This window comes from Dendrobates tinctorius, unplaced genomic scaffold (genome assembly GCF_039654945.1).
Source record: "Dendrobates tinctorius isolate UK_male_01 unplaced genomic scaffold, ASM3965494v1 ptg000250l, whole genome shotgun sequence".
Taxonomy (NCBI): Eukaryota; Metazoa; Chordata; class Amphibia; order Anura; family Dendrobatidae; genus Dendrobates; species Dendrobates tinctorius.
The window spans coordinates 22,966,423-22,992,718 of NW_027361917.1; the positions used below are offsets into that span (position 1 = coordinate 22,966,423).

The 26,296-nt window shown below is 48.9% G+C and overlaps 58 non-coding genes across 58 annotated transcripts; all 58 read left to right on the forward strand.

Moving 5' to 3' along the window:
• The first annotated feature begins 207 nt into the window (after nt 1–207).
• On the forward strand, nt 208–322 carry LOC141064665 (U5 spliceosomal RNA). Its single transcript, XR_012225855.1, has one exon. It is a non-coding gene; the product is annotated as a U5 spliceosomal RNA (small nuclear RNA).
• A 315-nt stretch (nt 323–637) lies between these two features.
• Nucleotides 638–753, forward strand: LOC141065233 (U5 spliceosomal RNA). The gene has a single exon (XR_012226368.1). It is a non-coding gene; the product is annotated as a U5 spliceosomal RNA (small nuclear RNA).
• A 314-nt stretch (nt 754–1,067) lies between these two features.
• On the forward strand, nt 1,068–1,183 carry LOC141065168 (U5 spliceosomal RNA). Its single transcript, XR_012226309.1, has one exon. It is a non-coding gene; the product is annotated as a U5 spliceosomal RNA (small nuclear RNA).
• A 314-nt stretch (nt 1,184–1,497) lies between these two features.
• LOC141063747 (U5 spliceosomal RNA) lies at nt 1,498–1,613 on the forward strand. Its single transcript, XR_012225028.1, has one exon. It is a non-coding gene; the product is annotated as a U5 spliceosomal RNA (small nuclear RNA).
• Nucleotides 1,614–1,920: 307 nt separating this feature from the next.
• LOC141064013 (U5 spliceosomal RNA) lies at nt 1,921–2,036 on the forward strand. The gene has a single exon (XR_012225267.1). It is a non-coding gene; the product is annotated as a U5 spliceosomal RNA (small nuclear RNA).
• Nucleotides 2,037–2,350: 314 nt separating this feature from the next.
• On the forward strand, nt 2,351–2,466 carry LOC141063666 (U5 spliceosomal RNA). Its single transcript, XR_012224955.1, has one exon. It is a non-coding gene; the product is annotated as a U5 spliceosomal RNA (small nuclear RNA).
• A 314-nt stretch (nt 2,467–2,780) lies between these two features.
• Nucleotides 2,781–2,896, forward strand: LOC141063843 (U5 spliceosomal RNA). The gene has a single exon (XR_012225114.1). It is a non-coding gene; the product is annotated as a U5 spliceosomal RNA (small nuclear RNA).
• Nucleotides 2,897–3,210: 314 nt separating this feature from the next.
• LOC141064283 (U5 spliceosomal RNA) lies at nt 3,211–3,326 on the forward strand. Its single transcript, XR_012225509.1, has one exon. It is a non-coding gene; the product is annotated as a U5 spliceosomal RNA (small nuclear RNA).
• A 314-nt stretch (nt 3,327–3,640) lies between these two features.
• Nucleotides 3,641–3,756, forward strand: LOC141065169 (U5 spliceosomal RNA). Its single transcript, XR_012226310.1, has one exon. It is a non-coding gene; the product is annotated as a U5 spliceosomal RNA (small nuclear RNA).
• A 314-nt stretch (nt 3,757–4,070) lies between these two features.
• LOC141064751 (U5 spliceosomal RNA) lies at nt 4,071–4,186 on the forward strand. The gene has a single exon (XR_012225933.1). It is a non-coding gene; the product is annotated as a U5 spliceosomal RNA (small nuclear RNA).
• Nucleotides 4,187–4,500: 314 nt separating this feature from the next.
• LOC141065221 (U5 spliceosomal RNA) lies at nt 4,501–4,616 on the forward strand. Its single transcript, XR_012226357.1, has one exon. It is a non-coding gene; the product is annotated as a U5 spliceosomal RNA (small nuclear RNA).
• Nucleotides 4,617–4,929: 313 nt separating this feature from the next.
• Nucleotides 4,930–5,045, forward strand: LOC141063710 (U5 spliceosomal RNA). Its single transcript, XR_012224994.1, has one exon. It is a non-coding gene; the product is annotated as a U5 spliceosomal RNA (small nuclear RNA).
• Nucleotides 5,046–5,352: 307 nt separating this feature from the next.
• Nucleotides 5,353–5,468, forward strand: LOC141063823 (U5 spliceosomal RNA). The gene has a single exon (XR_012225096.1). It is a non-coding gene; the product is annotated as a U5 spliceosomal RNA (small nuclear RNA).
• A 314-nt stretch (nt 5,469–5,782) lies between these two features.
• Nucleotides 5,783–5,898, forward strand: LOC141064420 (U5 spliceosomal RNA). The gene has a single exon (XR_012225633.1). It is a non-coding gene; the product is annotated as a U5 spliceosomal RNA (small nuclear RNA).
• A 314-nt stretch (nt 5,899–6,212) lies between these two features.
• Nucleotides 6,213–6,328, forward strand: LOC141064994 (U5 spliceosomal RNA). The gene has a single exon (XR_012226149.1). It is a non-coding gene; the product is annotated as a U5 spliceosomal RNA (small nuclear RNA).
• A 313-nt stretch (nt 6,329–6,641) lies between these two features.
• LOC141065197 (U5 spliceosomal RNA) lies at nt 6,642–6,757 on the forward strand. Its single transcript, XR_012226336.1, has one exon. It is a non-coding gene; the product is annotated as a U5 spliceosomal RNA (small nuclear RNA).
• Nucleotides 6,758–7,064: 307 nt separating this feature from the next.
• LOC141064853 (U5 spliceosomal RNA) lies at nt 7,065–7,180 on the forward strand. Its single transcript, XR_012226022.1, has one exon. It is a non-coding gene; the product is annotated as a U5 spliceosomal RNA (small nuclear RNA).
• A 314-nt stretch (nt 7,181–7,494) lies between these two features.
• LOC141064042 (U5 spliceosomal RNA) lies at nt 7,495–7,610 on the forward strand. Its single transcript, XR_012225293.1, has one exon. It is a non-coding gene; the product is annotated as a U5 spliceosomal RNA (small nuclear RNA).
• A 314-nt stretch (nt 7,611–7,924) lies between these two features.
• LOC141064412 (U5 spliceosomal RNA) lies at nt 7,925–8,040 on the forward strand. The gene has a single exon (XR_012225626.1). It is a non-coding gene; the product is annotated as a U5 spliceosomal RNA (small nuclear RNA).
• A 287-nt stretch (nt 8,041–8,327) lies between these two features.
• LOC141065198 (U5 spliceosomal RNA) lies at nt 8,328–8,443 on the forward strand. Its single transcript, XR_012226337.1, has one exon. It is a non-coding gene; the product is annotated as a U5 spliceosomal RNA (small nuclear RNA).
• Nucleotides 8,444–8,750: 307 nt separating this feature from the next.
• Nucleotides 8,751–8,866, forward strand: LOC141064854 (U5 spliceosomal RNA). Its single transcript, XR_012226023.1, has one exon. It is a non-coding gene; the product is annotated as a U5 spliceosomal RNA (small nuclear RNA).
• A 314-nt stretch (nt 8,867–9,180) lies between these two features.
• LOC141063691 (U5 spliceosomal RNA) lies at nt 9,181–9,296 on the forward strand. The gene has a single exon (XR_012224977.1). It is a non-coding gene; the product is annotated as a U5 spliceosomal RNA (small nuclear RNA).
• A 314-nt stretch (nt 9,297–9,610) lies between these two features.
• Nucleotides 9,611–9,726, forward strand: LOC141064415 (U5 spliceosomal RNA). Its single transcript, XR_012225628.1, has one exon. It is a non-coding gene; the product is annotated as a U5 spliceosomal RNA (small nuclear RNA).
• Nucleotides 9,727–10,013: 287 nt separating this feature from the next.
• LOC141064307 (U5 spliceosomal RNA) lies at nt 10,014–10,130 on the forward strand. The gene has a single exon (XR_012225531.1). It is a non-coding gene; the product is annotated as a U5 spliceosomal RNA (small nuclear RNA).
• A 314-nt stretch (nt 10,131–10,444) lies between these two features.
• Nucleotides 10,445–10,560, forward strand: LOC141063650 (U5 spliceosomal RNA). Its single transcript, XR_012224941.1, has one exon. It is a non-coding gene; the product is annotated as a U5 spliceosomal RNA (small nuclear RNA).
• A 314-nt stretch (nt 10,561–10,874) lies between these two features.
• Nucleotides 10,875–10,990, forward strand: LOC141064468 (U5 spliceosomal RNA). The gene has a single exon (XR_012225677.1). It is a non-coding gene; the product is annotated as a U5 spliceosomal RNA (small nuclear RNA).
• A 306-nt stretch (nt 10,991–11,296) lies between these two features.
• Nucleotides 11,297–11,412, forward strand: LOC141064948 (U5 spliceosomal RNA). The gene has a single exon (XR_012226107.1). It is a non-coding gene; the product is annotated as a U5 spliceosomal RNA (small nuclear RNA).
• A 314-nt stretch (nt 11,413–11,726) lies between these two features.
• On the forward strand, nt 11,727–11,842 carry LOC141064927 (U5 spliceosomal RNA). Its single transcript, XR_012226089.1, has one exon. It is a non-coding gene; the product is annotated as a U5 spliceosomal RNA (small nuclear RNA).
• Nucleotides 11,843–12,156: 314 nt separating this feature from the next.
• Nucleotides 12,157–12,270, forward strand: LOC141064301 (U5 spliceosomal RNA). Its single transcript, XR_012225526.1, has one exon. It is a non-coding gene; the product is annotated as a U5 spliceosomal RNA (small nuclear RNA).
• A 1,819-nt stretch (nt 12,271–14,089) lies between these two features.
• LOC141064115 (U5 spliceosomal RNA) lies at nt 14,090–14,205 on the forward strand. The gene has a single exon (XR_012225357.1). It is a non-coding gene; the product is annotated as a U5 spliceosomal RNA (small nuclear RNA).
• Nucleotides 14,206–14,519: 314 nt separating this feature from the next.
• LOC141063821 (U5 spliceosomal RNA) lies at nt 14,520–14,635 on the forward strand. The gene has a single exon (XR_012225094.1). It is a non-coding gene; the product is annotated as a U5 spliceosomal RNA (small nuclear RNA).
• Nucleotides 14,636–14,949: 314 nt separating this feature from the next.
• On the forward strand, nt 14,950–15,065 carry LOC141063633 (U5 spliceosomal RNA). Its single transcript, XR_012224925.1, has one exon. It is a non-coding gene; the product is annotated as a U5 spliceosomal RNA (small nuclear RNA).
• Nucleotides 15,066–15,379: 314 nt separating this feature from the next.
• Nucleotides 15,380–15,495, forward strand: LOC141064995 (U5 spliceosomal RNA). Its single transcript, XR_012226150.1, has one exon. It is a non-coding gene; the product is annotated as a U5 spliceosomal RNA (small nuclear RNA).
• Nucleotides 15,496–15,808: 313 nt separating this feature from the next.
• On the forward strand, nt 15,809–15,924 carry LOC141065199 (U5 spliceosomal RNA). Its single transcript, XR_012226338.1, has one exon. It is a non-coding gene; the product is annotated as a U5 spliceosomal RNA (small nuclear RNA).
• A 307-nt stretch (nt 15,925–16,231) lies between these two features.
• LOC141064855 (U5 spliceosomal RNA) lies at nt 16,232–16,347 on the forward strand. The gene has a single exon (XR_012226024.1). It is a non-coding gene; the product is annotated as a U5 spliceosomal RNA (small nuclear RNA).
• Nucleotides 16,348–16,660: 313 nt separating this feature from the next.
• Nucleotides 16,661–16,776, forward strand: LOC141064043 (U5 spliceosomal RNA). Its single transcript, XR_012225294.1, has one exon. It is a non-coding gene; the product is annotated as a U5 spliceosomal RNA (small nuclear RNA).
• Nucleotides 16,777–17,090: 314 nt separating this feature from the next.
• On the forward strand, nt 17,091–17,206 carry LOC141065155 (U5 spliceosomal RNA). The gene has a single exon (XR_012226298.1). It is a non-coding gene; the product is annotated as a U5 spliceosomal RNA (small nuclear RNA).
• A 314-nt stretch (nt 17,207–17,520) lies between these two features.
• LOC141063986 (U5 spliceosomal RNA) lies at nt 17,521–17,637 on the forward strand. The gene has a single exon (XR_012225242.1). It is a non-coding gene; the product is annotated as a U5 spliceosomal RNA (small nuclear RNA).
• Nucleotides 17,638–17,951: 314 nt separating this feature from the next.
• Nucleotides 17,952–18,067, forward strand: LOC141064330 (U5 spliceosomal RNA). The gene has a single exon (XR_012225551.1). It is a non-coding gene; the product is annotated as a U5 spliceosomal RNA (small nuclear RNA).
• A 314-nt stretch (nt 18,068–18,381) lies between these two features.
• On the forward strand, nt 18,382–18,497 carry LOC141064434 (U5 spliceosomal RNA). Its single transcript, XR_012225646.1, has one exon. It is a non-coding gene; the product is annotated as a U5 spliceosomal RNA (small nuclear RNA).
• A 314-nt stretch (nt 18,498–18,811) lies between these two features.
• Nucleotides 18,812–18,927, forward strand: LOC141064587 (U5 spliceosomal RNA). The gene has a single exon (XR_012225785.1). It is a non-coding gene; the product is annotated as a U5 spliceosomal RNA (small nuclear RNA).
• Nucleotides 18,928–19,241: 314 nt separating this feature from the next.
• Nucleotides 19,242–19,357, forward strand: LOC141063644 (U5 spliceosomal RNA). The gene has a single exon (XR_012224935.1). It is a non-coding gene; the product is annotated as a U5 spliceosomal RNA (small nuclear RNA).
• A 314-nt stretch (nt 19,358–19,671) lies between these two features.
• On the forward strand, nt 19,672–19,787 carry LOC141063954 (U5 spliceosomal RNA). The gene has a single exon (XR_012225213.1). It is a non-coding gene; the product is annotated as a U5 spliceosomal RNA (small nuclear RNA).
• A 307-nt stretch (nt 19,788–20,094) lies between these two features.
• Nucleotides 20,095–20,210, forward strand: LOC141063679 (U5 spliceosomal RNA). Its single transcript, XR_012224966.1, has one exon. It is a non-coding gene; the product is annotated as a U5 spliceosomal RNA (small nuclear RNA).
• Nucleotides 20,211–20,528: 318 nt separating this feature from the next.
• On the forward strand, nt 20,529–20,644 carry LOC141064162 (U5 spliceosomal RNA). The gene has a single exon (XR_012225399.1). It is a non-coding gene; the product is annotated as a U5 spliceosomal RNA (small nuclear RNA).
• A 314-nt stretch (nt 20,645–20,958) lies between these two features.
• LOC141065202 (U5 spliceosomal RNA) lies at nt 20,959–21,074 on the forward strand. The gene has a single exon (XR_012226340.1). It is a non-coding gene; the product is annotated as a U5 spliceosomal RNA (small nuclear RNA).
• A 307-nt stretch (nt 21,075–21,381) lies between these two features.
• LOC141064338 (U5 spliceosomal RNA) lies at nt 21,382–21,497 on the forward strand. Its single transcript, XR_012225558.1, has one exon. It is a non-coding gene; the product is annotated as a U5 spliceosomal RNA (small nuclear RNA).
• Nucleotides 21,498–21,812: 315 nt separating this feature from the next.
• LOC141064906 (U5 spliceosomal RNA) lies at nt 21,813–21,928 on the forward strand. Its single transcript, XR_012226070.1, has one exon. It is a non-coding gene; the product is annotated as a U5 spliceosomal RNA (small nuclear RNA).
• Nucleotides 21,929–22,242: 314 nt separating this feature from the next.
• On the forward strand, nt 22,243–22,358 carry LOC141063748 (U5 spliceosomal RNA). The gene has a single exon (XR_012225029.1). It is a non-coding gene; the product is annotated as a U5 spliceosomal RNA (small nuclear RNA).
• A 307-nt stretch (nt 22,359–22,665) lies between these two features.
• Nucleotides 22,666–22,781, forward strand: LOC141063775 (U5 spliceosomal RNA). The gene has a single exon (XR_012225053.1). It is a non-coding gene; the product is annotated as a U5 spliceosomal RNA (small nuclear RNA).
• Nucleotides 22,782–23,095: 314 nt separating this feature from the next.
• On the forward strand, nt 23,096–23,211 carry LOC141064244 (U5 spliceosomal RNA). The gene has a single exon (XR_012225474.1). It is a non-coding gene; the product is annotated as a U5 spliceosomal RNA (small nuclear RNA).
• Nucleotides 23,212–23,525: 314 nt separating this feature from the next.
• Nucleotides 23,526–23,641, forward strand: LOC141065171 (U5 spliceosomal RNA). Its single transcript, XR_012226312.1, has one exon. It is a non-coding gene; the product is annotated as a U5 spliceosomal RNA (small nuclear RNA).
• A 314-nt stretch (nt 23,642–23,955) lies between these two features.
• LOC141064859 (U5 spliceosomal RNA) lies at nt 23,956–24,071 on the forward strand. The gene has a single exon (XR_012226027.1). It is a non-coding gene; the product is annotated as a U5 spliceosomal RNA (small nuclear RNA).
• A 314-nt stretch (nt 24,072–24,385) lies between these two features.
• Nucleotides 24,386–24,501, forward strand: LOC141064598 (U5 spliceosomal RNA). The gene has a single exon (XR_012225795.1). It is a non-coding gene; the product is annotated as a U5 spliceosomal RNA (small nuclear RNA).
• Nucleotides 24,502–24,815: 314 nt separating this feature from the next.
• LOC141064860 (U5 spliceosomal RNA) lies at nt 24,816–24,931 on the forward strand. Its single transcript, XR_012226028.1, has one exon. It is a non-coding gene; the product is annotated as a U5 spliceosomal RNA (small nuclear RNA).
• A 314-nt stretch (nt 24,932–25,245) lies between these two features.
• On the forward strand, nt 25,246–25,361 carry LOC141064734 (U5 spliceosomal RNA). The gene has a single exon (XR_012225918.1). It is a non-coding gene; the product is annotated as a U5 spliceosomal RNA (small nuclear RNA).
• Nucleotides 25,362–25,668: 307 nt separating this feature from the next.
• On the forward strand, nt 25,669–25,784 carry LOC141063713 (U5 spliceosomal RNA). The gene has a single exon (XR_012224997.1). It is a non-coding gene; the product is annotated as a U5 spliceosomal RNA (small nuclear RNA).
• Nucleotides 25,785–26,098: 314 nt separating this feature from the next.
• Nucleotides 26,099–26,214, forward strand: LOC141064376 (U5 spliceosomal RNA). The gene has a single exon (XR_012225593.1). It is a non-coding gene; the product is annotated as a U5 spliceosomal RNA (small nuclear RNA).
• The last annotated feature ends 82 nt before the right edge of the window (nt 26,215–26,296 follow it).

Genomic DNA, 26,296 nt, shown 5'->3' on the forward strand with positions numbered 1-26,296 from the left:
AGTGGATGGCCTTCTTCCAGGCAGCTGGACATGTGACTCTCTGGCAGCAGGATGGAGCTGAACACGGAGCAGCCTGCGGAAAATGGGCTGTGTGTTGCCGTTTTTGTTTTTCCATAGTCAAACCATGCACCCACTTCTAGGTGGTCTCCCTGGGCCAAATGAGGGCTGTGCCCATGGTGGTAGGTCAGGAGGAAGCCCTTGCCCAGTATACTCTGGCTTTTCTTCAGAATGTAAAAATCTTTCGCCTTTTACTAAAGATTTCCGTGGAGAGAAGCAATACTGAGTTTTGTGGCAATTTCTCCGCGCTCTAGCTTGTAGTGGCTTCCTTAAATGGGTTCTACAACAGAATGAAGGAATGAGTGGGTGGGGGTTTGGTGGGAGACTGTACTCTGGGGCTGCTGGGAAATGTCTCTCATTTGAATATTGTAGCAGTGGATGGCGTTCTTCCAGGCAGCGGGACAGGTGACGATCTGGCAGCAAGATGGAGCTGAACACGGAGCAGCCTGCGGAAAATGGGCTGTGTGTTGCCGTTTTTGTTTTTCCATAGCCAAACCACGCACCCACTTCTAGGTGGTCTCCCTGGGCCAAATGAGGGCTGTGCCCATGGTGGTAGGTCAGGAGGAAGCCCTTGCCCAGTATACTCTGGCTTCTCTTCAGAACGTAAAAATCTTTCGTCTTTTACTAAAGGTTTCCGTGGAGAGAAGCAATACTGAGTTTTGTAGCAATTTTTGCACGCTCCAGCTTGCTGGGGCTTCCTTAAATGGGTTCAACAACAGAATGAAGGAATGAGTGGGTGGGGTTTTGGTGGGAGACTGTACTCTGGGGCTGCTGGGAAATGTCTCTCATTTGAATTTTGTAGCAGTGGATGGCCTTCTTCCAGGCAGCGGGACATGTGACTCTCTGGCAGCAGGATGGAGCTGAACACGGAGCAGCCTGCGGAAAATGGGCTGTGTGTTGCCGTTTTTGTTTTTCCATAGCCAAACCACGCACCCACTTCTAGGTGGTCTCCCTGGGCCAAATGAGGGCTGCGGCCATGGTGGTAGGTCAGGAGGAAGCCCTTGCGCAGTATACTCTGGCTTTTCTTCAGAATGTAAAAATCTTTTGCCTTTTACTAAAGATTTCCGTGGAGAGAAGCAAAACTGAGTTTTGTGGCAATTTTTGCACGCTCCAGCTTGCTGGGGCTTCCTTAAATGGGTTCAACAACAAAATGAAGGAATGAGAGGGTGGGGTTTTGGTGGGAGACTGTACTCTGGGGCTGCTGGGAAATGTATCTCATTTGAATAATGTAGCAGTGGATGGCCTTCTTCCAGGCAGAGGAACATGTGACTCTCTGGCAGCACGATGGAGCTGAACACGGAGCAGCCTGTGGAAAATGGGCTGTGTGTTGCCGTTTTTGTTTTTCCATAGCCAAACCACGCACCCACTTCTAGGTGGTCTCCCTGGGCCAAATGAGGGCTGTGCCCATGGTGGTAGGTCAGTAGGAAGCCCTTGCCCAGTATACTCTGGCTTTTCTTCAGAACGTAAAAATCTTTCGCCTTTTACTAAAGATTTCCGTGGAGAGAAGCAAAACTGAGTTTTGTGGCAATTTTTGCACGCACCAGCTTGTTGGCGCAATGGGTTCGACAACAGAATGAAGGAATGAGTGGGTGGGGTTTTGGTGGGAGACTGTACTCTGGGGCTGCTGGGAAATGTCTCTCATTTGAATATTGTAGCAGTGGATGGCGTTCTTCCAGGCAGCGGGACAGGTGACGATCTGGCAGCAAGATGGAGCTGAACACGGAGCAGCCTGCGGAAAATGGGCTGTGTGTTGCCGTTTTTGTTTTTCCATAGCCAAACCACGCACCCACTTCTAGGTGGTCTCCCTGGGCCAAATGAGGGCTGTGCCCATGGTGGTAGGTCAGGAGGAAGCTCTTGCTCTGTATACTCTGGCTTCTCTTCAGAACGTAAAAATCTTTCGCCTTTTACTAAAGATTTCCGTGGAGAGAAGCAAAACTGAGTTTTGTGGCAATTTTTGCACGCTCCAGCTTGCTGGGGCTACCTTAAATGGGTTCAACAACAGAAACAAGGAATGAGTGGGTGGGGTTTTGGTGGGAGACTGTACTCTGGGGCTGATGGGAGATGTCTCTCATTTGAATATTGTAGCAGTGGATGGCTTTCTTCCAGGCAGCGGGACATGTGACTTTCTGGCAGCAGGATGGAGCTGAACACGGAGCAGCCTGCGGAAAATGGACTGTGTGTTGCCGTTTTTGTTTTTCCATAGCCAAAACACGTACCCACTTCTAGGTGGTCTCCCTAGGCCAAATGAGAGCTGTGCCCATGGTGGTAGGTCAGGAGGAAGCCCTTGCCCAGTATACTCTGGCTTCTCTTCAGAACGTAAAAATCTTTCGCCTTTTACTAAAGATTTCCGTGGAGAGAAGCAAAACTGAATTTTGTGGCAATTTTTGCACGCTCCAGCCTCCTGGGGCTTCCTTAAATGGGTTCAACAACATAATGAAGGAATGAGTGGGTGGGGTTTTGGTGGGAGACTGTACTCTGGGGCTGCTGGGAAATGTCTCTCATTTGAATATTGTAGCAGTGGATGGCCTTCTTCCAGGCAGCGGGACATGTGACTCTCTGGCAGCAAGATGGAGCTGAACATGGAGCAGCCTCCGGAAAATGGGCTGTGTGTTGCCGTTTTTGTTTTTCCATAGCCAAACCATGCACCCACTTCTAGGTGGTCTCCCTGGGCCAAATGAGGGCTGTGCCCATGGTGGTAGGTCAGGAGGAAGCCCTTGCCCAGTATACTCTGGCTTCTCTTCAGAATGTAAAAATCTTTCGCCTTTTACTAAAGATTTCCGTGGAGAGAATCAAAACTGAGTTTTGTGGCAATTTTTGCACGCTCCAGCTTGCTGGGACTTCCTTAAATGGGTTCAACAAAAGAATGAAGGAATGAGTGGGTGGGGTTTTGGTGGGAGACTGTACTCTGGGGCTGCTGGGAAATGTCTCTCATTTGAATATTGTAGCTCTGGATGGCCTTCTTCCAGGCAGCGGGACATGTGACTCTCTGGCAGCACGATGGAGCTGAACACGGAGCAACCTGTGGAAAATGGGCTGTGTGTTGCCGTTTTTGTTTTTCCATAGCAAAACCACGCACCCACTTCTAGGTGGTCTCCCTGGGCCTAATGAGGGTTGCGGCCATGTTGGTAGGTCTGGAGGAAGCCTTTGCCCAGTATACTCTGGCTTTTCTTCAGAACGTAAAAATCTTTTGCCTTTTACTAAAGATTTCGGCGGAGAGAAGCAAAACTGAGTTTTCTGGCAATTTTTGCACGCTCCAGCTTGCTGGGGCTTCATTAAATGGGTTCAACAACAGAATGAAGGAATGAGTGGGTGGGGTTTTGGTGGGAGACTGTACTCTGGGGCTGATGGGAGATGCCTCTCATTTGAATATTGTAGCAGTGGATGGCATTCTTCCAGGCAGCGGGACATGTGACTCTCTGGCAGCACAATGGAGCTGAACACGGAACAGCCTGCGGAAAATGGGCTGTGTGTTGCCTTTTTTGTTTTTCCATAGCCAAACTATGCACCCACTTCTAGGTGGTCTCCCTGGGCCAAATGAGGGCTGTGCCCATGGTGGTAGGTCAGGAGGAAGCTCTTGCTCTGTATACTCTGGCTTCTCTTCAGAACGTAAAAATCTTTCGCCTTTTATTAAAGATTTCCGTGGAGAGAAGCAAAACTGAGTTTTGTGGCAATTTTTGCACGCTCCAGCTTGCTGGGGCTACCTTAAATGGGTTCAACAACAGAAACAAGGAATGAGTGGGTGGGGTTTTGGTGGGAGACTGTACTCTGGGGCTGATGGGAGATGTCTCTCATTTGAATATTGTAGCAGTGGATGGCCTTCTTCCAGGCAGCGGGACATGTGACTTTCTGGCAGCAGGATGGAGCTGAACACGGAGCAGCCTGCGGAAAATGGACTGTGTGTTGCCGTTTTTGTTTTTCCATAGCCAAACCACGTACCCACTTCTAGGTGGTCTCCCTAGGCCAAATGAGAGCTGTGCCCATGGTGGTAGGTCAGGAGGAAGCCCTTGCCCAGTATACTCTGGCTTCTCTTCAGAACGTAAAAATCTTTCGCCTTTTACTAAAGATTTCCGTGGAGAGAAGCAAAACTGAGTTTTGTGGCAATTTTTGCACGTTCCAGCTTGCTGGGGCTTCCTTAAATGGGTTCAACAACAGAATGAAGGAATGAGTGGGTGGGGTTTTGGTGGGAGACTGTACTCTGGGGCTGCTGGGAAATGTCTCTCATTTGAATATTGTAGCAGTGGATGGCGTTCTTCCAGACAGCGGGACAGGTGACAATCTGGCAGCAAGATGGAGCTGAACACGGAGCAGCCTGCGGAAAATGGGCTGTGTGTTGCCGTTTTTGTTTTTCCATAGCCAAACCACGCACCCACTTCTAGGTGGTCTCCCTGGGCTAAATGAGGGCTGTGCCCATGGTGGTAGGTCAGGAGGAAGCCCTTGCCCAGTATACTCTGGCTTCTCTTCAGAACGTAAAAATCTTTCGCCTTTTACTAAAGATTTCCGTGGAGAGAAACAAAACTGAGTTTTGTGGCATTTTTTGCACGCTCCAGCTTGCTGGGGCTTCCTTAACTGGGTTCAACAACAGAATGAAGGAATGAGTGGGTGGATTTTGGTGGGAAACTGTACTATGGGGCTGCTGGGAAATGTCTTTCATTTGAATATTGTAGCAGTGGATGGCCTTCTTCCAGGCAGCGGGACATGTGACTCTCTGGCAGCAGGATGGAGCTGAACACAGAGCAGCCTGCGGAAAATGGGCTGTGTGTTGCCGTTTTTGTTTTTCCATAGCCAAACCACGCACCCACTTCTAGGTGGTCTCCCTGGGCCAAATGAGGGCTGTGCCCATGGTGGTAGGTCAGTAGGAAGCCCTTGCCCAGTATACTCTGGCTTTTCTTCAGAACGTAAAAATCTTTCGCCTTTTACTAAAGATTTCCGTGGAGAGAAGCAAAACTGAGTTTTGTGGCAATTTTTTCACGCTCCAGCTTGCTGGCGCTATGGGTTCAACAACAGAATGAAGGAATGAGTGGGTGGGGTTTTGGTGGGAGACTGTACTCTGGGGCTGCTGGGAAATGTCTCTCATTTGAATATTGTAGCTCTGGATGGCCTTTTTCCAGGCAGCGGGACATGTGACTCTCTGGCAGCACGATGGAGCTGAACACGGAGCAGCCTGTGGAAAATGGGCTGTGTGTTGCCATTTTTGTTTTTCCATAGCCAAACCACGCACCCACTTCTAGGTGGTCTCCCTGGGCCAAATGAGGGCTGTGCACATGGTGGTAGGTCAGGAGGAAGCCCTTGACCAGTATACTCTGGCTTTTCTTCAGAACGTAAAAATCTTTTGCTTTTTACTAAAGATTTCCGTGGAGAGAAGCAAAACTGAGTTTTGTGGCAATTTTTGCACGCTCCAGCTTGCTGGGGCTACCTTAAATGGGTTCAACAACAGAATGAAGGAATGAGTGGGTGGGGTTTTGGTGGGAGACTGTACTCTGGGGCTGATGGGAGATGCCTCTCATTTGAATATTGTAGCAGTGGATGGCCTTCTTCCAGGCAGCGGGACATGTGACTTTCTGGCAGCAGGATGGAGCTGAACACGGAGCAGCCTGCGGAAAATGGGCTGTGTGTTTCCGTTTTTGTTTTTCCATAGCCAAACCACGCACCCACTTCTAGGTGGTCTCCCTGGGCCAAATGAGGGCTGTGCCCATGGTGTTAGGTCAGGAGGAAGCACTTGCCCAGTATACTCTGCCTTCTCTTCAGAACGTAAAAATCTTTCGCCTTTTACTAAAGATTTCCGTGGAGAGAAGCAAAACTGAGTTTTAAGGCAATTTTTGCACACTCCAGCTTGCTGGGGTTTCCTTAAATGGGTTCAACAACAGAATGAAGGAATGAGTGGGTGGGGTTTTGGTGGGAGACTGTACTCTGGGGCTGCTGGGAAATGTCTCTCATTTGAATATTGTAGCAGTGGATGGCGTTCTTCCAGGCAGCGGGACAGGTGACTTTCTGGCAGCAAGATGGAGCTGAACACGGAGCAGCCTGCGGAAAATGGGCTGTGTGTTGCCGTTTTTGTTTTTCCATAGCCAAACCACGCACCCTCTTCTAAGTGGTCTCCCTGGGCCAAATGAGGGCTGTGCCCATGGTGGTAGGTCAGGAGGAAGCCCTTGCCCAGTATACTCTGGCTTCTCTTCAGAACGTAAAAATCTTTCGCCTTTTACTAAAGATTTCCGTGGAGAGAAACAAAACTGAGTTTTGTGGCAATTTTTGCACGCTCCAGCTTGCTGGGGCTTCCTTAAATGGGTTCAACAACAGAATGAAGGAATGAGTGGGTGGATTTTGGTGGGAAACTGTACTATGGGGCTGCTGGGAAATGTCTTTCATTTGAATATTGTAGCAGTGGATGGCCTTCTTCCAGGCAGCGGGACATGTGACTCTCTGGCAGCAGGATGGAGCTGAACACAGAGCAGCCTGCGGAAAATGGGCTGTGTGTTGCCGTTTTTGTTTTTCCATAGCCAAACCACGCACCCACTTCTAGGTGGTCTCCCTGGGCCAAATGAGGGCTGTGCCCATGGTGGTAGGTCAGTAGGAAGCCCTTGCCCAGTATACTCTGGCTTTTCTTCAGAACGTAAAAATCTTTCGCCTTTTACTAAAGATTTCCGTGGAGAGAAGCAAAACTGAGTTTTGTGGCAATTTTTGCACGCTCCAGCTTGCTGGCGCTATGGGTTCAACAACAGAATGAAGGAATGAGTGGGTGGGGTTTTGGTGGGAGACTGTACTCTGGGGCTGCTGGGAAATGTCTCTCATTTGAATATTGTAGCAGTGGATGGCGTTCTTCCAGGCAGCGGGACAGGTGACAATCTGGCAGCAAGATGGAGCTGAACACGGAGCAGCCTGCGGAAAATGGGCTGTGTGCTGCCGTTTTTGTTTTTCCATAGCCAAACCACGCACCCACTTCTAGGTGGTCTCCCTGGGCCAAATGAGGGCTGTGCCCATGGTGTTAGGTCATGAGGAAGCACTTGCCCAGTATACTCTGGCTTCTCTTCAGAACGTAAAAATCTTTCGCCTTTTACTAAAGATTTCCGTGGAGAGAAGCAAAACTGAGTTTTGTGGCAATTTTTGCACTCTCCAGCTTGCTGGGGTTTCCTTAAATGGGTTCAACAACAGAATGAAGGAATGAGTGGGTGGGGTTTTGGTGGGAGACTGTACTCTGGGGCTGATGGGAGATGCCTCTCATTTGAATATTGTAGCAGTGGATGGCCTTCTTCCAGGCAGCGGGACATGTGACTTTCTGGCAGCAGGATGGAGCTGAACACGGAGCAGCCTGCGGAAAATGGGCTGTGTGTTGCCGTTTTTGTTTTTCCATAGCCAAACCACGTACCCACTTCTAGGTGGTCTCCCTAGGCCAAATGAGAGCTGTGCCCATGGTGGTAGGTCAAGAGGAAGCCATTGCCCAGTATACTCTGGCTTCTCTTCAGAATGTAAAAATCTTTCGCCTTTTACTAAAGATTTCTGTGGAGAGAAGCAAAACTGAGTTTTGTGGCAATTTTTGCACGCGCCAGCTTGCTGGGGCTACCTTAAATGGGTTCAACAACAGAATGAAGGAATGATTGGGTGGGGTTTTGGTGGGAGACTGTACTCTGGGGCTGCTGGGAAATGTCTCTCATTTGAATATTGTAGCAGTGGATGGCGTTCTTCCAGGCAGCGGGACAGGTGACAATCTGGCAGCAAGATGGAGCTGAACACGGAGCAGCCTGCGGAAAATGGGCTGTGTGTTGCCGTTTTTGTTTTTCTATAGCCAAACCACGCACCCACTTCTAGGTGGTCTCCCAGGGCCAAATGAGGGCTGTGCCCATGGTGGTAGGTCAGGAGGAAGCCCTTGCCCAGTATACTCTGGCTTCTCTTCAGAATGTAAAAATCTTTCGCCTTTTATTAAAGATTTCAGTGGAGAGAAGCAAAACTGAGTTTTGTGGCAATTTTTGCACGCTCCAGCTTGCTGGGACTTCTTTAAATGGGTTCAACAACAGAAAGAAGGAATGAGTGGGTGGGGTTTTGGGAAATGTCTCTCATTTGAATATTGTAGCTCTGGATGGCCTTCTTCCAGGCAGCGGGACATGTGACTCTCTGGCAGCACGATGGAGCTGAACACGGAGCAGCCTGTGGAAAATGGGCTGTGTGTTGCCGTTTTTGTTTTTCCATAGCCAAACCACGCACCCACTTCTAGGTGGTCTCCCTGGGCCAAATGAGGGCTGTGCCCATGGTGGTAGGTCAGTAGGAAGCCCTTGCCCAGTATACTCTGGCTTTTCTTCAGAACGTAAAAATCTTTCGCCTTTTACTAAAGATTTCCGTGGAGAGAAGCAAAACTGAGTTTTGTGGCAATTTTTGCACGCTCCAGCTTGCTGGCGCTATGGGTTCAACAACAGAATGAAGGAATGAGTGGGTGGGGTTTTGGTGGGAGACTGTACTCTGGGGCTGCTGGGAAATGTCTCTCATTTGAATATTGTAGCAGTGGATGGCGTTCTTCCAGGCAGCGGGACAGGTGACAATCTGGCAGCAAGATGGAGCTGAACACGGAGCAGCCTGCGGAAAATGGGCTGTGTGCTGCCGTTTTTGTTTTTCCATAGCCAAACCACGCACCCACTTCTAGGTGGTCTCCCTGGGCCAAATGAGGGCTGTGCCCATGGTGTTAGGTCATGAGGAAGCACTTGCCCAGTATACTCTGGCTTCTCTTCAGAACGTAAAAATCTTTCGCCTTTTACTAAAGATTTCCGTGGAGAGAAGCAAAACTGAGTTTTGTGGCAATTTTTGCACTCTCCAGCTTGCTGGGGTTTCCTTAAATGGGTTCAACAACAGAATGAAGGAATGAGTGGGTGGGGTTTTGGTGGGAGACTGTACTCTGGGGCTGATGGGAGATGCCTCTCATTTGAATATTGTAGCAGTGGATGGCCTTCTTCCAGGCAGCGGGACATGTGACTTTCTGGCAGCAGGATGGAGCTGAACACGGAGCAGCCTGCGGAAAATGGGCTGTGTGTTGCCGTTTTTGTTTTTCCATAGCCAAACCACGTACCCACTTCTAGGTGGTCTCCCTAGGCCAAATGAGAGCTGTGCCCATGGTGGTAGGTCAAGAGGAAGCCATTGCCCAGTATACTCTGGCTTCTCTTCAGAATGTAAAAATCTTTCGCCTTTTACTAAAGATTTCTGTGGAGAGAAGCAAAACTGAGTTTTGTGGCAATTTTTGCACGCTCCAGCTTGCTGGGGCTACCTTAAATGGGTTCAACAACAGAATGAAGGAATGATTGGGTGGGGTTTTGGTGGGAGACTGTACTCTGGGGCTGCTGGGAAATGTCTCTCATTTGAATATTGTAGCAGTGGATGGCGTTCTTCCAGGCAGCGGGACAGGTGACAATCTGGCAGCAAGATGGAGCTGAACACGGAGCAGCCTGCGGAAAATGGGCTGTGTGTTGCCGTTTTTGTTTTTCTATAGCCAAACCACGCACCCACTTCTAGGTGGTCTCCCAGGGCCAAATGAGGGCTGTGCCCATGGTGGTAGGTCAGGAGGAAGCCCTTGCCCAGTATACTCTGGCTTCTCTTCAGAATGTAAAAATCTTTCGCCTTTTATTAAAGATTTCAGTGGAGAGAAGCAAAACTGAGTTTTGTGGCAATTTTTGCACGCTCCAGCTTGCTGGGACTTCTTTAAATGGGTTCAACAACAGAAAGAAGGAATGAGTGGGTGGGGTTTTGGGAAATGTCTCTCATTTGAATATTGTAGCTCTGGATGGCCTTCTTCCAGGCAGCGGGACATGTGACTCTCTGGCAGCACGATGGAGCTGAACACGGAGCAGCCTGTGGAAAATGGGCTGTGTGTTGCCGTTTTTGTTTTTACATAGCAAAACCACGCACCCACTTCTAGGTGGTCTCCCTGGGCCTAATGAGGGTTGCGGCCATGTTGGTAGGTCTGGAGGAAGCCTTTGCCCAGTATACTCTGGCTTTTCTTCAAAACGTAAAAAATCTTTTGCCTTTTACTAAAGATTTCCGTGGAGAGAAGCAAAACTGAGTTTTCTGGCATTATTTGCACGCTCCAGCTTGCTGGGGCTTCCTTAAATGGGTTCAACAACAGAATGAAGGAATGAGTGGGTGGGGTTTTGGTGGGAGACTGTACTCTGGGGCTCCTGGGAAATGTCTCTCATTTGAATATTGTAGCAGTGGATGGCCTTCTTCCAGGCAACGGGACATGTGACTCTCTGGCAGCACGATGGAGCTGAACACGGAGCAGCCTGCGGAAAATGGGCTGTGTGTTGCCATTTTTGTTTTTCCATAGCCAAACCATGCACCCACTTCTAGGTGGTCTCCCTGGGCCAAATGAGGGCTGTGCCCATGGTGTTAGGTCAGGAGGAAGCCCTTGCCCAATATACTCTGGCTTCTCTTCAGAACGTAAAAATCTTTCGCCTTTTAATAAAGATTTCCGTGGAGAGAAGCAAACCTGAGTTTTGTTGAAATTTTTGCATGCTCCAGCTTGCTGGGGCTTCCTTAAATGGGTTCAACAACAGAATGAAGGAATGAGTGGGTGGGGTTTTGGTGGGAGACTGTACTCTGGGGCTGCTGGGATCTGTCTCTCATTTGAATATTGTAGCAGTGGATGGCATTCTTCTAGGCAGCGGGACATGTGACTCTCTGGCAGCACGATGGAGCTGAACACGGAGCAGCCTGCGGAAAATGGGCTGTGTGTTGCTGTTTTTGTTTTTCCATAGCCAAACCACGCACCCACTTCTAGGTGGTCTCCCTGGGCCAAATGAGGGCTGTGCCCATGGTGGTAGGTCAGGAGCAAGCCCTTGCCCAGCATACTCTGGCTTCTTTTCAGAACGTAAAAATCTTTTGCCTTTTACTAAAGATTTCCGTGAAGAGAAGCAAAACTGAGTTTTGTGGCAATTTTTGCATGCTCCAGCTTCTTGGGGCTTCCTTAAATGGGATCAATGAAAGAATGAGTGGGTGGGGTTTTGGTGGGAGCCTGTACTCTGGGGCTGATGGGAAATGCTTCTCATTTGAATATTGTAGCAGTGGATGGCCTTCTTCCAGGCAGCGGGACATGTGACTCTCTGGCAGCAGGATGGAGCTTAACACAGAGCAGCCTGCGGAAAATGGGCTGTGTGTTGCCGTTTTTGTTTTTCCATAGCCAAACCACGCACCCACTTCTAGGTGGTCTCCCTGGGCCAAATGTGGGCTGCGGCCATGGTGGTAGGTCAGGAGGAAGCCCTTGCGCCGTATACTCTGGCTTTTCTACAGAACGTAAAAATCTTTTGCCTTTTACTAAAGATTTCCGTGGAGAGAAGCAAAACTGAGTTTTGTGCCAATTTTTGCACGCTCCAGCTTGCTGGGGCTTCCTTAAATGGGTTTAACAACATAATGAATTAATGAGTGGGTGGGGTTTTGGTGGGAGACTGTACTCTGGGGCTGCTGGGAAATGTTTCTCATTTGAATATAGTAGCCGTGGATGGCCTTTTTTCAGTCAGCGGGACACGTGACGCTCTGGCAGCAGGATGGAGCTGAACACGGAGCAGCCTGCGGAAAATGGGCTGTGTGTTGCCGTTTTTGTTTTTAAATCGCCAAACCACGCACCCACTTCTAGGTGGTCTCCCTGGGCCAAATGAGGGCTGCGGCCATGGTGGTAGGTCAGGAGGAAGCCCTTGTGCAGTATACTCTGGCTTTTCTTCAGAACGTAAAAATCTTTCGCCTTTTACTAAAGATTTCCGTGGAGAGAAGCAAAACTGAGTTTTTTGGCAATTTTTGCACGTTCCAGCTTGCTGGGGCTTCCTTAAATGGGTTCAACAACAGAATGAAGGAATGAGTGGGTGGGGTTTTGGTGGGAGACTGTACTCTGGGGCTGCTGGGAAATGTCTCTCATTTGAATTTTGTAGCAGTGGATGGCCTTCTTCCAGGCAGCGGGACATGTGACTCTCTGGCAGCAGGATGGAGCTGAACACGGAGCAGCCTGCGGAAAATGGGCTGTGTGTTGCCGTTTTTGTTTTTCCATAGCCAAACCACGCACCCACTTCTAGGTGGTCTCCCTGGGCCAAATGAGGGCTGTGCCCATGGTGGTAGGTCAGGAGGAAGCCCTTGCCCAGTATACTCTGGCTTCTCTTCAGAACGTAAAAATCTTTCGCCTTTTACTAAAGATTTCCGTGGAGAGAAGCAAAACTGAATTTTGTGGCAATTTTTAGAATCATAGAATCATAGAATCGTAGAGTTGGAAGGGACCTCCTGGGCCATCTGGTCCAACCCCCTGCTCAAAGCAGGATTTGCTAAATCATCCCAATCAGATGTCTGTCCAGCCTCTGTTTGAAGACTTCCATTGAAGGAGAACTCACCACTTCTCGTGGCAGCCTGTTCCACTCATTGATCACTCTAACTGTCAAAAAGTTTTTTCTAATATCTAATCTGTGTCTCCTCCCATTCAGTTTCATCCCATTGCTTCTAGTCTTTCCTTGTGCAAATGAGAATAAAGTTGATCCTTCTACAATGTGACAGCCCTTTAGATATTTGTAGACAGCAATTAAGTCTCCTCTCAGTCTTCTCTTTTGCAAACTAAACATTCCCAAATCCTGCAACCTTTCCTCATAAGACAGGGTTTGCAGACCGGTCACCATTCTGGTCGCTCTTTTCTGAACTTGCTCCAGTTTGTTGATGTCTTTTTTAAAATGTGGTGCCCAAAACTGGACACAATATTCCAGATGTGGTCTGACCAAAGAGGAGTAGAGGGAAATAATGACTTCACGTGATCTAGACTGTATGCTTCTGTTAATACATCCTAGAACTGCATTTGCCTTTTTTGCTGCTGCATCACACTGTTGACTCATATTCAGTCTGTGATCTATTAGTATACCCAAGTCTTTTTCACATGTGCTGTCACTTAGCCCTATTCCTCCCATTCTATATATGCTTTTTTCATTTTTATTGCCCAGATGTAGTACTTTGCATTTCTCCCTGTTAAAAACCATTCTGTTAGTTACTGCCCACTTCTCCAGTTTATTTAAATCTTTTTGAATCCTCTCTCTCTCTTCTCTAGAATTAGCTATCCCTCCTAGCTTTGTGTCATCAGCAAATTTAATCAGTTTACCCTCAATTCCTTCATCTAAATCGTTGATAAAGATGTTGAACAATACAGGGCCCAGGACAGAGCCCTGTGGTACCCCACTTGAGACATTCTTCCAACTGGATGTGCAGCCATTTACGACCACTCTTTGGGTCCGATCACTAAGCCAGCTATGAATCCACCTAACAGTTGCCTTGTCCATTCCATACTTAGTCATTTTTTCAATAAGGATTGTATGAGAGACTTTGTCAAATGCTTTGCTGAAGTCAAGATATACTATATCTACAGCATTTCCTTGATCCACCCAATCAGTGATACCGTCATAGAAGGAAATTAAGTTAGTCTGACATGACTTATTAGTTACAAACCCATGCTGACTCTGTTTGATCACTTCATTCTTATCCAGGTATTGACTTACATGTTGTTTAATAATTTGTTCAAAGATCTTTCCTGGTATAGAAGTCAGACTCACTGGCCTATAGTTGCCTGGGTCCACCTTCTTCCCCTTTTTGAAGATAGGAACAACATTTGCTCTTCTCCAGTCTTCTGGCACTTCTCCTGTTCTCCAAGAATTTTCAAAGATTATGGAGAGTGGTTCAGAAATTTCTTCTGCTATCTCCTTCAGTACTCCACGCTCCAGCTTGCTGGGGCTTCCTTAAATGGGTTCAACAACAGAATGATGGAATGAGTGGGTGGGGTTTTGGTGGGAGACTGTACTCTGGGGCTGCTGGGAAATGTCTCTCACTTGAATATTGTAGCAGTGGATGGCCTTCTTCCAGGCAGCGGGACATGTGACTCTCTGGCAGCAAGATGGAGCTGAACATGGAGCAGCCTGCGGAAAATGGGCTGTGTGTTGACGATTTTGTTTTTCCATAGCCAAACCACGCACCCACTTCTAGGTGATCTCCCTGGGCCAAATGAGTGCTGTGCCCATGGTGGTAGGTCAGGAGGAAGCCCTTGCCCAGTAAACTCTGGCTTCTCTTCAGAATGTAAAAATCTTTCGCCTTTTATTAAAGATTTCCGTGGAGAGAAGCAAAACTGAGTTTTGTGGCAATTTTTGCACGCTCCAGCTTGCTGGGACTTCCTTAAATGGGTTCAACAAAAGAATGAAGGAATGAGTGGGTGGGGTTTTGGTGGGAGACTGTACTCTGGGGCTGCTGGGAAATGTCTCTCATTTGAATATTGTAGCTCTGGATGGCCTTCTTCCAGGCAGCGGGACATGTGACTCTCTGGCAGCACGATGGAGCTGAACACGGAGCAGCCTGTGGAAAATGGGCTGTGTGTTGCCGTTTTTGTTTTTCCATAGCAAAACCACGCACCCACTTCTAGGTGGTCTCCCTGGGCCAAATGAGGGCTGTGCACATGGTGGTAGGTCAGGAGGAAGCCCTTGACCAGTATACTCTGGCTTTTCTTCAGAACGTAAAAATCTTTCGCTTTTTACTAAAGATTTCCGTGGAGAGAAGCAAAACTGAGTTTTGTGGCAATTTTTGCACGCTCCAGCTTGCTGGGGCTACCTTAAATGGGTTCAACAACAGAATGAAGGAATGAGTGGGTGGGGTTTTGGTGGGAGACTGTACTCTGGGGCTGATGGGAGATGCCTCTCATTTGAATATTGTAGCAGTGGATGGCCTTCTTCCAGGCAGCGGGACATGTGACTTTCTGGCAGCAGGAGGGAGCTGAACACGGAGCAGCCTGCGGAAAATGGGCTGTGTGTTTCCGTTTTTGTTTTTCCATAGCCAAACCACGCACCCACTTCTAGGTGGTCTCCCTGGGCCAAATGAGGGCTGTGCCCATGGTGTTAGGTCAGGAGGAAGCACTTGCCCAGTATACTCTGGCTTCTCTTCAGAACGTAAAAATCTTTCGCCTTTTACTAAAGATTTCTGTGGAGAGAAGCAAAACTGAGTTTTGTGGCAATTTTTGCACGCTCCAGCTTGCTGGGGTTTCCTTAAATGGGTTCAACAACAGAATGAAGGAATGAGTGGGTGGGGTTTTGGTGGGAGACTGTACTCTGGGGCTGCTGGGAAATGTCTCTCATTTGAATATTGTAGCAGTGGATGGCGTTCTTCCAGGCAGCGGGACAGGTGACTTTCTGGCAGCAAGATGGAGCTGAACACGGAGCAGCCTGCGGAAAATGGGCTGTGTGTTGCCGTTTTTGTTTTTCCATAGCCAAACCACGCACCCTCTTCTAAGTGGTCTCCCTGGGCCAAATGAGGGCTGTGCCCATGGTGGTAGGTCAGGAGGAAGCCCTTGCCCAGTATACTCTGGCTTCTCTTCAGAACGTAAAAATCTTTCGCCTTTTACTAAAGATTTCCGTGGAGAGAAACAAAACTGAGTTTTGTGGCAATTTTTGCACGCTCCAGCTTGCTGGGGCTTCCTTAAATGGGTTCAACAACAGAATGAAGGAATGAGTGGGTGGATTTTGGTGGGAAACTGTACTATGGGGCTGCTGGGAAATGTCTTTCATTTGAATATTGTAGCAGTGGATGGCCTTCTTCCAGGCAGCGGGACATGTGACTCTCTGGCAGCAGGATGGAGCTGAACACAGAGCAGCCTGCGGAAAATGGGCTGTGTGTTGCCGTTTTTGTTTTTCCATAGCCAAACCACGCACCCACTTCTAGGTGGTCTCCCTGGGCCAAATGAGGGCTGTGCCCATGGTGGTAGGTCAGTAGGAAGCCCTTGCCCAGTATACTCTGGCTTTTCTTCAGAACGTAAAAATCTTTCGCCTTTTACTAAAGATTTCCGTGGAGAGAAGCAAAACTGAGTTTTGTGGCAATTTTTGCACGCTCCAGCTTGCTGGCGCTATGGGTTCAACAACAGAATGAAGGAATGAGTGGGTGGGGTTTTGGTGGGAGACTGTACTCTGGGGCTGCTGGGAAATGTCTCTCATTTGAATATTGTAGCAGTGGATGGCGTTCTTCCAGGCAGCGGGACAGGTGACAATCTGGCAGCAAGATGGAGCTGAACACGGAGCAGCCTGCGGAAAATGGGCTGTGTGTTGCCGTTTTTGTTTTTCCATAGCCAAACCACGCACCCACTTCTAGGTGGTCTCCCTGGGCCAAATGAGGGCTGTGCCCATGGTGTTAGGTCATGAGGAAGCACTTGCCCAGTATACTCTGGCTTCTCTTCAGAACGTAAAAATCTTTCGCCTTTTACTAAAGATTTCCGTGGAGAGAAGCAAAACTGAGTTTTGTGGCAATTTTTGCACTCTCCAGCTTGCTGGGGTTTCCTTAAATGGGTTCAACAACAGAATGAAGGAATGAGTGGGTGGGGTTTGGTGGGAGACTGTACTCTGGGGCTGATGGGAGATGCCTCTCATTTGAATATTGTAGCAGTGGATGGCCTTCTTCCAGGCAGCGGGACATGTGACTTTCTGGCAGCAGGATGGAGCTGAACACGGAGCAGCCTGCGGAAAATGGGCTGTGTGTTGCCGTTTTTGTTTTTCCATAGCCAAACCACGTACCCACTTCTAGGTGGTCTCCCTAGGCCAAATGAGAGCTGTGCCCATGGTGGTAGGTCAGGAGGAAGCCATTGCCCAGTATACTCTGGCTTCTCTTCAGAATGTAAAAATCTTTCGCCTTTTACTAAAGATTTCTGTGGAGAGAAGCAAAACTGAGTTTTGTGGCAATTTTTGCACGCGCCAGCTTGCTGGGGCTACCTTAAATGGGTTCAACAACAGAATGAAGGAATGAGTGGGTGGGGTTTTGGTGGGAGACTGTACTCTGGGGCTGCTGGGAAATGTCTCTCATTTGAATATTGTAGCAGTGGATGGCGTTCTTCCAGGCAGCGGGACAGGTGACAATCTGGCAGCAAGATGGAGCTGAACACGGAGCAGCCTGCGGAATATGGGCTGTGTGTTGCCGTTTTTGTTTTTCCATAGCGAAACCACGCATCCAGTTCTAGGTGGTCTCCCTGGGCCAAATGAGGGCTGTGCCCATGGTGGTAGGTCAGGAGGAAGCCCTTGCCCAGTATACTCTGGCTTCTCTTCAGAACGTAAAAATCTTTCGCCTTTTACTAAAGATTTCCGTGGAGAGAAGCAAAACTGAATTTTGTGGCAATTTTTGCACGCTCCAGCTTGCTGGGGCTTCCTTAAATGGATTCAACAACAGAATGAAGGAATGAGTGGGTGGGGTTTTGGTGGGAGACTGTACTCTGGGGCTGCTGGGAAATGTCTCTCATTTGAATATAGTAGCAGTGGATGGCCTTCTTCCAGGCAGCGGGACATGTGACTCTCTGGCAGCAAGATGGAGCTGAACATGGAGCAGCCTGCGGAAAATGGGCTGTGTGTTGCCGTTTTTGTTTTTCTATAGCCAAACCACGCACCCACTTCTAGGTGGTCTCCCTGGGCCTAATGAGGATTGCGGCCATGTTGGTAGGTCTGGAGGAAGCCTTTGCCCAGTATACTCTGGCTTTTCTTCAAAACGTAAAAAATCTTTTGCCTTTTACTAAAGATTTCCGTGGAGAGAAGCAAAACTGAGTTTTTTGGCATTTTTTGCACGCTCCAGCTTGCTGGGGCTTCCTTAAATGGGTTCAACAACAGAATGAAGGAATGAGTGGGTGGGGTTTTGGTGGGAGACTGTACTCTGGGGCTCCTGGGAAATGTCTCTCATTTGAATATTGTAGCAGTGGATGGCCTTCTTCCAGGCAACGGGACATGTGACTCTCTGGCAGCACGATGGAGCTGAACACGGAGCAGCCTGCGGAAAATGGGCTGTGTGTTGCCATTTTTGTTTTTCCATAGCCAAACCACGCACCCACTTCTAGGTGGTCTCCCTGGGCCAAATGAGGGCTGTGCCCATGGTGGTAGGTCAGGAGGAAGCCCTTGCCCAATATACTCTGGCTTTTCTTCAGAAGGTAAAAATCTTTCGCCTTTTAATAAAGATTTCCGTGGAGAGAAGCAAACCTGAGTTTTGTTGAAATTTTTGCATGCTCCAGCTTGCTGGGGCTTCCTTAAATGGGTTCAACAACAGAATGAAGGAATGAGTGGGTGGGGTTTTGGTGGGAGACTGTACTCTGGGGTTGCTGGGATCTGTCTCTCATTTGAATATTGTAGCAATGAATGGCCTTCTTCTAGGCAGCGGGACATGTGACTCTCTGGCAGCACGATGGAGCTGAACACGGAGCAGCCTGCGGAAAATGGGCTGTGTGTTGCCGTTTTTGTTTTTCCATGGCCAAACCACGCACCCACTTCTAGGTGGTCTCCCTGGGCCAAATGAGGGCTGTGCCCATGGTGGTAGGTCAGGAGGAAGCCCTTGCCCAGTATACTCTGGCTCCTCTTCAGAACGTAAAAATCTTTCGCCTTTAACTAAAGATTTCCGTGGAGAGAAGCAGAACTGAATTTTGTGGCAATTTTTGCAAGCTCCAGCTTGCTGGGGCTTCCTTAAATGGGTTCAACAACAGAATGAAGGAATGAGTGGGTGGGGTTTTGGTGGGAGACTGTACTCTGGGGCTGCTGGGAAATGTCTCTCATTTGAATATTGTAGCAGTGGATGGCCTTCTTCCAGGCAGCGGGACATGTGACTCTCTGGCAGCAAGATGGAGCTGAACATGGAGCAGCCTGCGGAAAATGGGCTGTGTGTTGCCGTTTTTGTTTTTCCATAGCCAAACCACGCACCCACTTCTATGTGGTCTCCCTGGGCCAAATGAGGGCTGTGCCCATGGTGGTAGGTCAGGAGGAAGCCCTTGCCCAGTATACTCTGGCTTCTCTTCAGAATTTAAAAATCTTTCGCCTTTTATTAAAGATTTCCGTGGAGAGAAGCAAAACTGAGTTTTGTGGCAATTTTTGCACGCTCCAGCTTGCTGGGACGTCCTTAAATGGCTTCAACAACAGAATGAAGGAATGAGTGGGTGGGGTTTTGGTGAGAGACTGTACTCTGGGGCTGCTGGGAAATGTCTCTCATTTGAATATTGTAGCTCTGGATGGCCTTCTTCCAGGCAGCGGGACATGTGACTCTCTGGCAGCACGATGGAGCTGAACACGGAGCAGCCTGTGAAAAATGGGCTGTGTGTTGCCGTTTTTGTTTTTCCATAGCAAAACCACGCACCCACTTCTAGGTGGTCTCCCTGGGCCTAATGAGGGTTGCGGCCATGTTGGTAGGTCTGGAGGAAGCCTTTGCCCAGTATACTCTGGCTTTTCTTCAGAACGTAAAAATCTTTTGCCTTTTACTAAAGATTTCCGTGGACAGAAGCAAAACTGAGTTTTCTGGCAATTTTTGCACGCTCCAGCTTGCTGGGGCTTCCTTAAATGGGTTCAACAACAGAATGAAGGAATGAGTGGGTGGGGTTTTGGTGGGAGACTGTACTCTGGGGCTGCTGGGAAATGTCTCTCATTTGAATATTGTAGCAGTGGATGGCCTTCTTCCAGGCAAAGGGACATGTGACTCTCTGGCAGCACGATGGAGCTGAACACGGAGTAGCCTGCGGAAAATGGGCTGTGTGTTGCCATTTTTGTTTTTCCATAGCCAAACCACGCACCCACTTCTAGGTGGTCTCCCTGGGCCAAATGAGGGCTGTGCCCATGGTGGTAGGTCAGGAGGAAGCCCTTGCCCAGTATACTCTGGCTTTTCTTCAGAACGTAAAAATCTTTCGCCTTTTACTAAAGATTTCCGTGGAGAGAAGCAAAACTGAGTTTTGTGGCAATTATTGCACGCTCCAGCTTGCTGGCGCTATGGGTTCAACAACAGAATGAAGGAATGAGTGGGTGGGGTTTTGGTGGGAGACTGTACTCTGGGGCTTATGGGAAATGCCGCTCATTTGAATATTGTAGCAGTGGATGGCCTTCTTCCAGGCAGCGGGACATGTGACTCTCTGGCAGCAAGATGGAGCTGAACACGGAGCAGCCTGCGGAAAATGGGCTGTGTGTTGCCGTTTTTGTTTTTCCATAGTCAAACCATGCACCCACTTCTAGGTGGTCTCCCTGGGCCAAATGAGGGCTGTGCCCATGGTGGTAGGTCATGAGTAAGCCCTTACCCAGTATACTCTGGTTTCTCTTCAGAATGTAAAAATCTTTCGCCTTTTACTAAAGATTTCCGTGGAGAGAAGCAAAACTGAGTTTTGTGGCAATTTTTGCACGCCCCAGCTTGCTGTGGCTTCCTTAAATGGGTTCAACAACAGAATGAAGGAATGAGTGGGTGGGTGGGGTTTTGGTGGGAGACTGTACTCTGGGGCTGCTGGGAAATGTCTCTCATTTGAAAATTGTAGTAGTGGATGGCCTTCTTCCAGGCAGCGGGACATGTGACTCTCTGGCAGCACGATGGAGCTGAACACGGAACAGCCTGCGGAAAATGGGCTGTGTTTTGCCTTTTTTGTTTTTCCATAGCCAAACCATGCACCCACTTCTAGGTGGTCTTCCTGGGCCAAATGAGGGCTGGGCCCATGGTGGTAGGTCAGGAGGAAGCTCTTGCTCTGTATACTCTGGCTTCTCTTCAGAACGTAAAAATCTTTTGCCTTTTACTAAAGATTTCCGTGGAGAGAAGCAAAACTGAGTTTTGTGGCAATTTTTGCACGCTCCAGCTTGCTGGGGCTTCCTTAAATGGGTTCAACAACAGAATGAAGGAATGAGTGGGTGGGGTTTTGGTGGGAGACTGTACTCTGGGGCTGATGGGAAATGCCTCTCATTTGAATATTGTAGCAGTGGATGGCCTGCTTCCAGGCAGCGGGACATGTGATTCTCTGGCAGCACGATGGAGCTGAACACGGAGCAGCCTGCGGAAAATGGGCTGTGTGTTGCCGTTTTTGTTTTTCCATAGCCAAACCACGCACCCACTTCTAGGTGGTCTCCCTGGGCCAAATGAGGGCTGTGCCCATGGTGGTAGGTCAGTAGGAAGCCCTTGCCCAGTATACTCTGGCTTTTCTTCAGAACGTAAAAATCTTTCGCCTTTTACTAAAGATTTCCGTGGAGAGAAGCAAAACTGAGTTTTGTGGCAATTTTTGCACGCTCCAGCTTGCTGGCGCTATGGGTACAACAACAGAATGAAGGAATGAGTGGGTGGGGTTTTGGTGGGAGACTGTACTCTGGGGCTGCTGGGAAATGTCTCTCATTTGAATATTGTAGCAGTGGATGGCGTTCTTCCAGGCAGCGGGACAGGTGACGATCTGGCAGCAAGATGGAGCTGAACACGGAGCAGCCTGCGGAAAATGGGCTGTGTGTTGCCGTTTTTGTTTTTCCATAGCCAAACCACGCACCCACTTCTAGGTGGTCTCCCTGGGCCAAATGAGGGCTGTGCCCATGGTGGTAGGTCAGGAGGAAGCCCTTGCCCAGGATACTCTGGCTTCTCTTCAGAACGTAAAAATCTTTCGTCTTTTACTAAAAGTTTCCGTGGAGAGAAGCAATACTGAGTTTTGTAGCAATTTTTGCACACTCCAGCTTGCTGGGGCTTCCTTAAATGGGTTCAACAACAGAATGAAGGAATGAGTGGGTGGGGTTTTGGTGGGAGACTGTACTCTGGGGCTGCTGGGAAATGTCTCTCATTTGAATTTTTTTAGCAGTGGATGGCCTTCTTCCAGGCAGCGGGACATGTGACTCTCTGGCAGCAGGATGGAGCTGAACACGGAGCAGCCTGCGGAAAATGGGCTGTGTGTTGCCGTTTTTGTTTTTCCATAGCCAAACCACGCACCCACTTCTAGGTGGTCTCCCTGGGCCAAATGAGGGCTGCGGCCATGGTGGTAGGTCAGGAGGAAGCCCTTGCGCAGTATACTCTGGCTTTTCTTCAGAACGTAAAAATCTTTCGCCTTTTACTAAAGATTTCCGTGGAGAGAAGCAAAACTGAGTTTTGTGGCAATTTTTGCACGCTCCAGCTTGCTGGGGCTTCCTTAAATGGGTTCAATAACAAAATGAAGGAATGAGTGGGTGGGGTTTTGGTGGCAGACTGTACTCTGGGGCTGCTGGGAAATGTATCTCATTTGAATAATGTAGCAGTGGATGGCCTTCTTCCAGGCAGCGGGACATGTGACTCTCTGGCAGCACGATGGAGCTGAACACGGAGCAGCCTGTGGAAAATGGGCTGTGTGTTGCCGTTTTTGTTTTTCCATAGCCAAAGCACGCACCCACTTCTAGGTGGTCTCCCTGGGCCAAATGAGGGCTGTGCCCATGGTGGTAGGTCAGTAGGAAGCCCTTGCCCAATATGCTCTGGCTTTTCTTCAGAACGTAAAAATCTTTCGCCTTTTACTAAAGATTTCCGTGGAGAGAAGCAAATCTGAGTTTTGTGGCAATTTTTGCACGCACCAGCTTGCTGGCGCTATGGGTTCAACAACAGAATGAAGGAATGAGTGGGTGGGGTTTTGGTGGGAGACTGTACTCTGGGGCTTATGGGAAATGCCTCTCATTTGAATATTGTAGCAGTGGATGGCCTTCTTCCAGGCAGCGGGACATGTGACTCTCTGGCAGCAGGATGGAGCTGAACACGGAGCAGCCTGCGGAAAATGGGCTGTGTGTTGCCGTTTTTGTTTTTCCATAGCCAAACCACGCACCCACTTCTAGGTGGTCTCCCTGGGCCAAATGAGGGCTGTGCCCATGGTGGTAGGTCAGGAGGAAGCCCTTGCCCAGTATACTCTGGCTTCTCTTCAGAACGTAAAAATTTTTCGCCTTTTACTAAAGATTTCCGTGGAGAGAAGCAAAACTGAATTTTGTGGCAATTTTTGCACGCTCCAGCTTGCTGGGGCTTCCTTAAATGGGTTCAACAACAGAATGAAGGAATAAGTGGGTGGGGTTTTGGTGGGAGACTGTACTCTGGGGCTGCTGGGAAATGTCTCTCATTTGAATATTGTAGCAGTGGATGGCCTTCTTCCAGGCAGCGGGACATGTGACTCTCTGGCAGCAAGATGGAGCTGAACATGGAGCAGCCAGCGGAAAATGGGCTGTGTGTTGCCGTTTTTGTTTTTCCATAGCCAAACCACGCACCCACTTCTAGGTGGTCTCCCTGGGCCAAATGAGGGCTGTGCCCATGGTGGTAGGTCAGAAGGAAGCCCTTGCCCAGTATACTCTGGCTTCTCATCAGAATGTAAAAATCTTTCGCCTTTTATTAAAGATTTCCGTGGAGAGAAGCAAAACTGAGTTTTGTGGCAATTTTTGCACGCTCCAACTTGCTGGGACTTCCTTAAATGGGTTCAACAACAGAATGAAGGAATGAGTGGGTGGGGTTTTGGTGGGAGACTGTACTCTGGGGCTGCTGGGAAATGTTTCTCATTTGAATATTGTAGCAGTGGATGGCCTTCTTCCAGGCAACGGGACATGTGACTCTCTGGCAGCACGATGGAGCTGAACACGGAGCAGCCTGCGGAAAATGGGCTGTGTGTTGCCGTTTTTGTTTTTCCATAGCCAAACCACGCACCCACTTCTAGGTGGTCTCCCTGGGCCAAATGAGGGCTGTGCCCATGGTGGTAGGTCAGGAGGAAGCCCTTGCCCAGTATATTCTGGCTTCTCTTCAGAACGTAAAAATTTTTCGCCTTTTACTAAAGATTTCCGTGGAGAGAAGCAAACCTGAGTTTTGTGGCAATTTTTGCATGCTCCAGCTTGCTGGGGCTTCCTTAAATGGGTTCAACAACAGAATGAAGGAATGAGTGGGTGGGGTTTTGGTGGGAGACTGTCCTCTGGGGCTGCTGGGATCTGTCTCTCATTTGAATATTGTAGCAGTGGATGGCCTTCTTCTAGGCAGCGGGACATGTGACTCTCTGGCAGCACGATGGAGCTGAACACGGAGCAGCCTGTGGAAAAGGGGCTGTGTGTTGCCGTTTTTGTTTTTCCATAGCCAAACCACGCACCCACTTCTAGGTGGTCTCCCTGGGCCAAATGAGGGCTGCGGCCATGGTGGTAGGTCAGGAGGAAGCCCTTGCGCCGTATACTCTGGCTTTTCTACAGAACGTAAAAATCTTTTGCCTTTTACTAAAGATTTCCGTGGAGAGAAGCAAAATTGAGTTTTGTGCTAATTTTTGCACGCTCCAGCTTGCTGGGGCTTCCTTAAATGGGTTTAACAACAGAATGAAGGAATGAGTGGGTGAGGTTTTGGTGGGAGACTGTACTCTGGGGCTGCTGGGAAATGTTTCTCATTTGAATATAGTAGCCGTTGATGGCCTTTTTTCAGTCAGCGGGACACGTGACGCTCTGGCAGCAGGATGGAGCTGAACACGGAGCAGCCTGCGGAAAATGGGCTGTGTGTTGCCGTTTTTGTTTTTAAATCGCCAAACGACGCACCCACTTCTAGGTGGTCTCCCTGGGCCAAATGAGGGCTGCGGCCATGGTGGTAGGTCAGGAGGAAGCCCTTGCGCAGTATACTCTGGCTTTTCTTCAGAATGTAAATATTTTTCACCTTTTACTAAAGATTTCCGTGGAGAGAAGCAAAACTGAGTTTTTTGGCAATTTTTGCACGTTCCAGCTTGCTGGGGCTTCCTTAAATGGGTTCAACAACAGAATGAAGGAATGAGTGGGTGGGGTTTTGGTGGGAGACTGTCCTCTGGGGCTGCTGGGATCTGTCTCTCATTTGAATATTGTAGCAGTGGATGGCTTTCTTCTAGGCAGCGGGACATGTGACTCTCTGGCAGCACGATGGAGCTGAACACGGAGCAGCCTGTGGAAAAGGGGCTGTGTGTTGCCGTTTTTGTTTTTCCATAGCCAAACCACGCACCCACTTCTAGGTGGTCTCCCTGGGCCAAATGAGGGCTGCGGCCATGGTGGTAGGTCAGGAGGAAGCCCTTGCGCCGTATACTCTGGCTTTTCTACAGAACGTAAAAATCTTTTGCCTTTTACTAAAGATTTCCGTGGAGAGAAGCAAAATTGAGTTTTGTGCTAATTTTTGCACGCTCCAGCTTGCTGGGGCTTCCTTAAATGGGTTTAACAACAGAATGAAGGAATGAGTGGGTGAGGTTTTGGTGGGAGACTGTACTCTGGGGCTGCTGGGAAATGTTTCTCATTTGAATATAGTAGCCGTGGATGGCCTTTTTTCAGTCAGCGGGACACGTGACGCTCTGGCAGCAGGATGGAGCTGAACACGGAGCAGCCTGCGGAAAATGGGCTGTGTGTTGCCGTTTTTGTTTTTAAATCGCCAAACCACGCACCCACTTCTAGGTGGTCTCCCTGGGCCAAATGAGGGCTGTGCCCATGGTGGTAGGTCAGTAGGAAACCCTTGCCCAGTATACTCTGTCTTTTCTTCAGAATGTAACAATCTTTCGCCTTTTATTAAAGATTTCCGTGGAGAGAAGCAAAACTGAGTTTTGTGGCAATTTTTGCACGCTCCAGCTTGCTGGCGCTATGGGTTCAACAACAGAATGAAGGAATGAGTGGTTGGGGTTTTGGTGGGAGACTGTACTCTGGGGCTTATGGGAAATGCCTCTCATTTGAATATTGTAGCAGTGGATGGCCTTCTTCCAGGCAGCTGGACATGTGACTCTCTGGCAGCAGGATGGAGCTGAACACGGAGCAGCCTGCGGAAAATGGGCTGTGTGTTGCCGTTTTTGTTTTTCCATAGTCAAACCATGCACCCACTTCTAGGTGGTCTCTCTGGGCCAAATGAGGGCTGTGCCCATGGTGGTAGGTCAGGAGGAAGCCCTTACCCAGTATACTCTGGCTTCTCTTCAGAACGTAAAAATCTTTCGCCTTTTACTAAAGATTTCCGTGGAAAGAAGCATAACTGAGTTTTGTGGCAATTTTTGCACGCCCCAGCTTGCTGTGGCTTCCTTAAATGGGTTCAACAACAGAATGAAGGAATGAGTGGGTGGGGTTTTGGTGGGAGACTGTACTATGGGGCTGCTGGGAAATGTCTCTCATTTGTATATTGTAGCTGTGGATGGCCTTCTTCCAGGCAGCGGGACATGTGACTCTCTGGCAGCAGGATGCAGCTGAACACAGAGCAGCCTGCGGAAAATGGGCTGTGTGTTGCCGTTTTTGTTTTTCCATAGCCAAACCACGCACCCACTTCTAGGTGGTCTCCCTGGGCCAAATGAGGGCTGCGTCCATGGTGGTAGGTCTGGAGGAAACCCTTGCCCAGTATACTCTGGCTTTTCTTCAGAACGTAAAAAATTTTTGCCTTTTACTAAAGATTTCCGTGGAGAGAAGCAAAAGTGAGTTTTGTGGCAATTTTTGCACGCTCCATCTTGCTGTGGCTTCCTTAAATGGGTTCAACAACAGAATGAAGGAATGAGTGGGTGGGGTTTTGGGGGGAGACTGTACTCTGGGGCTGCTGGGAA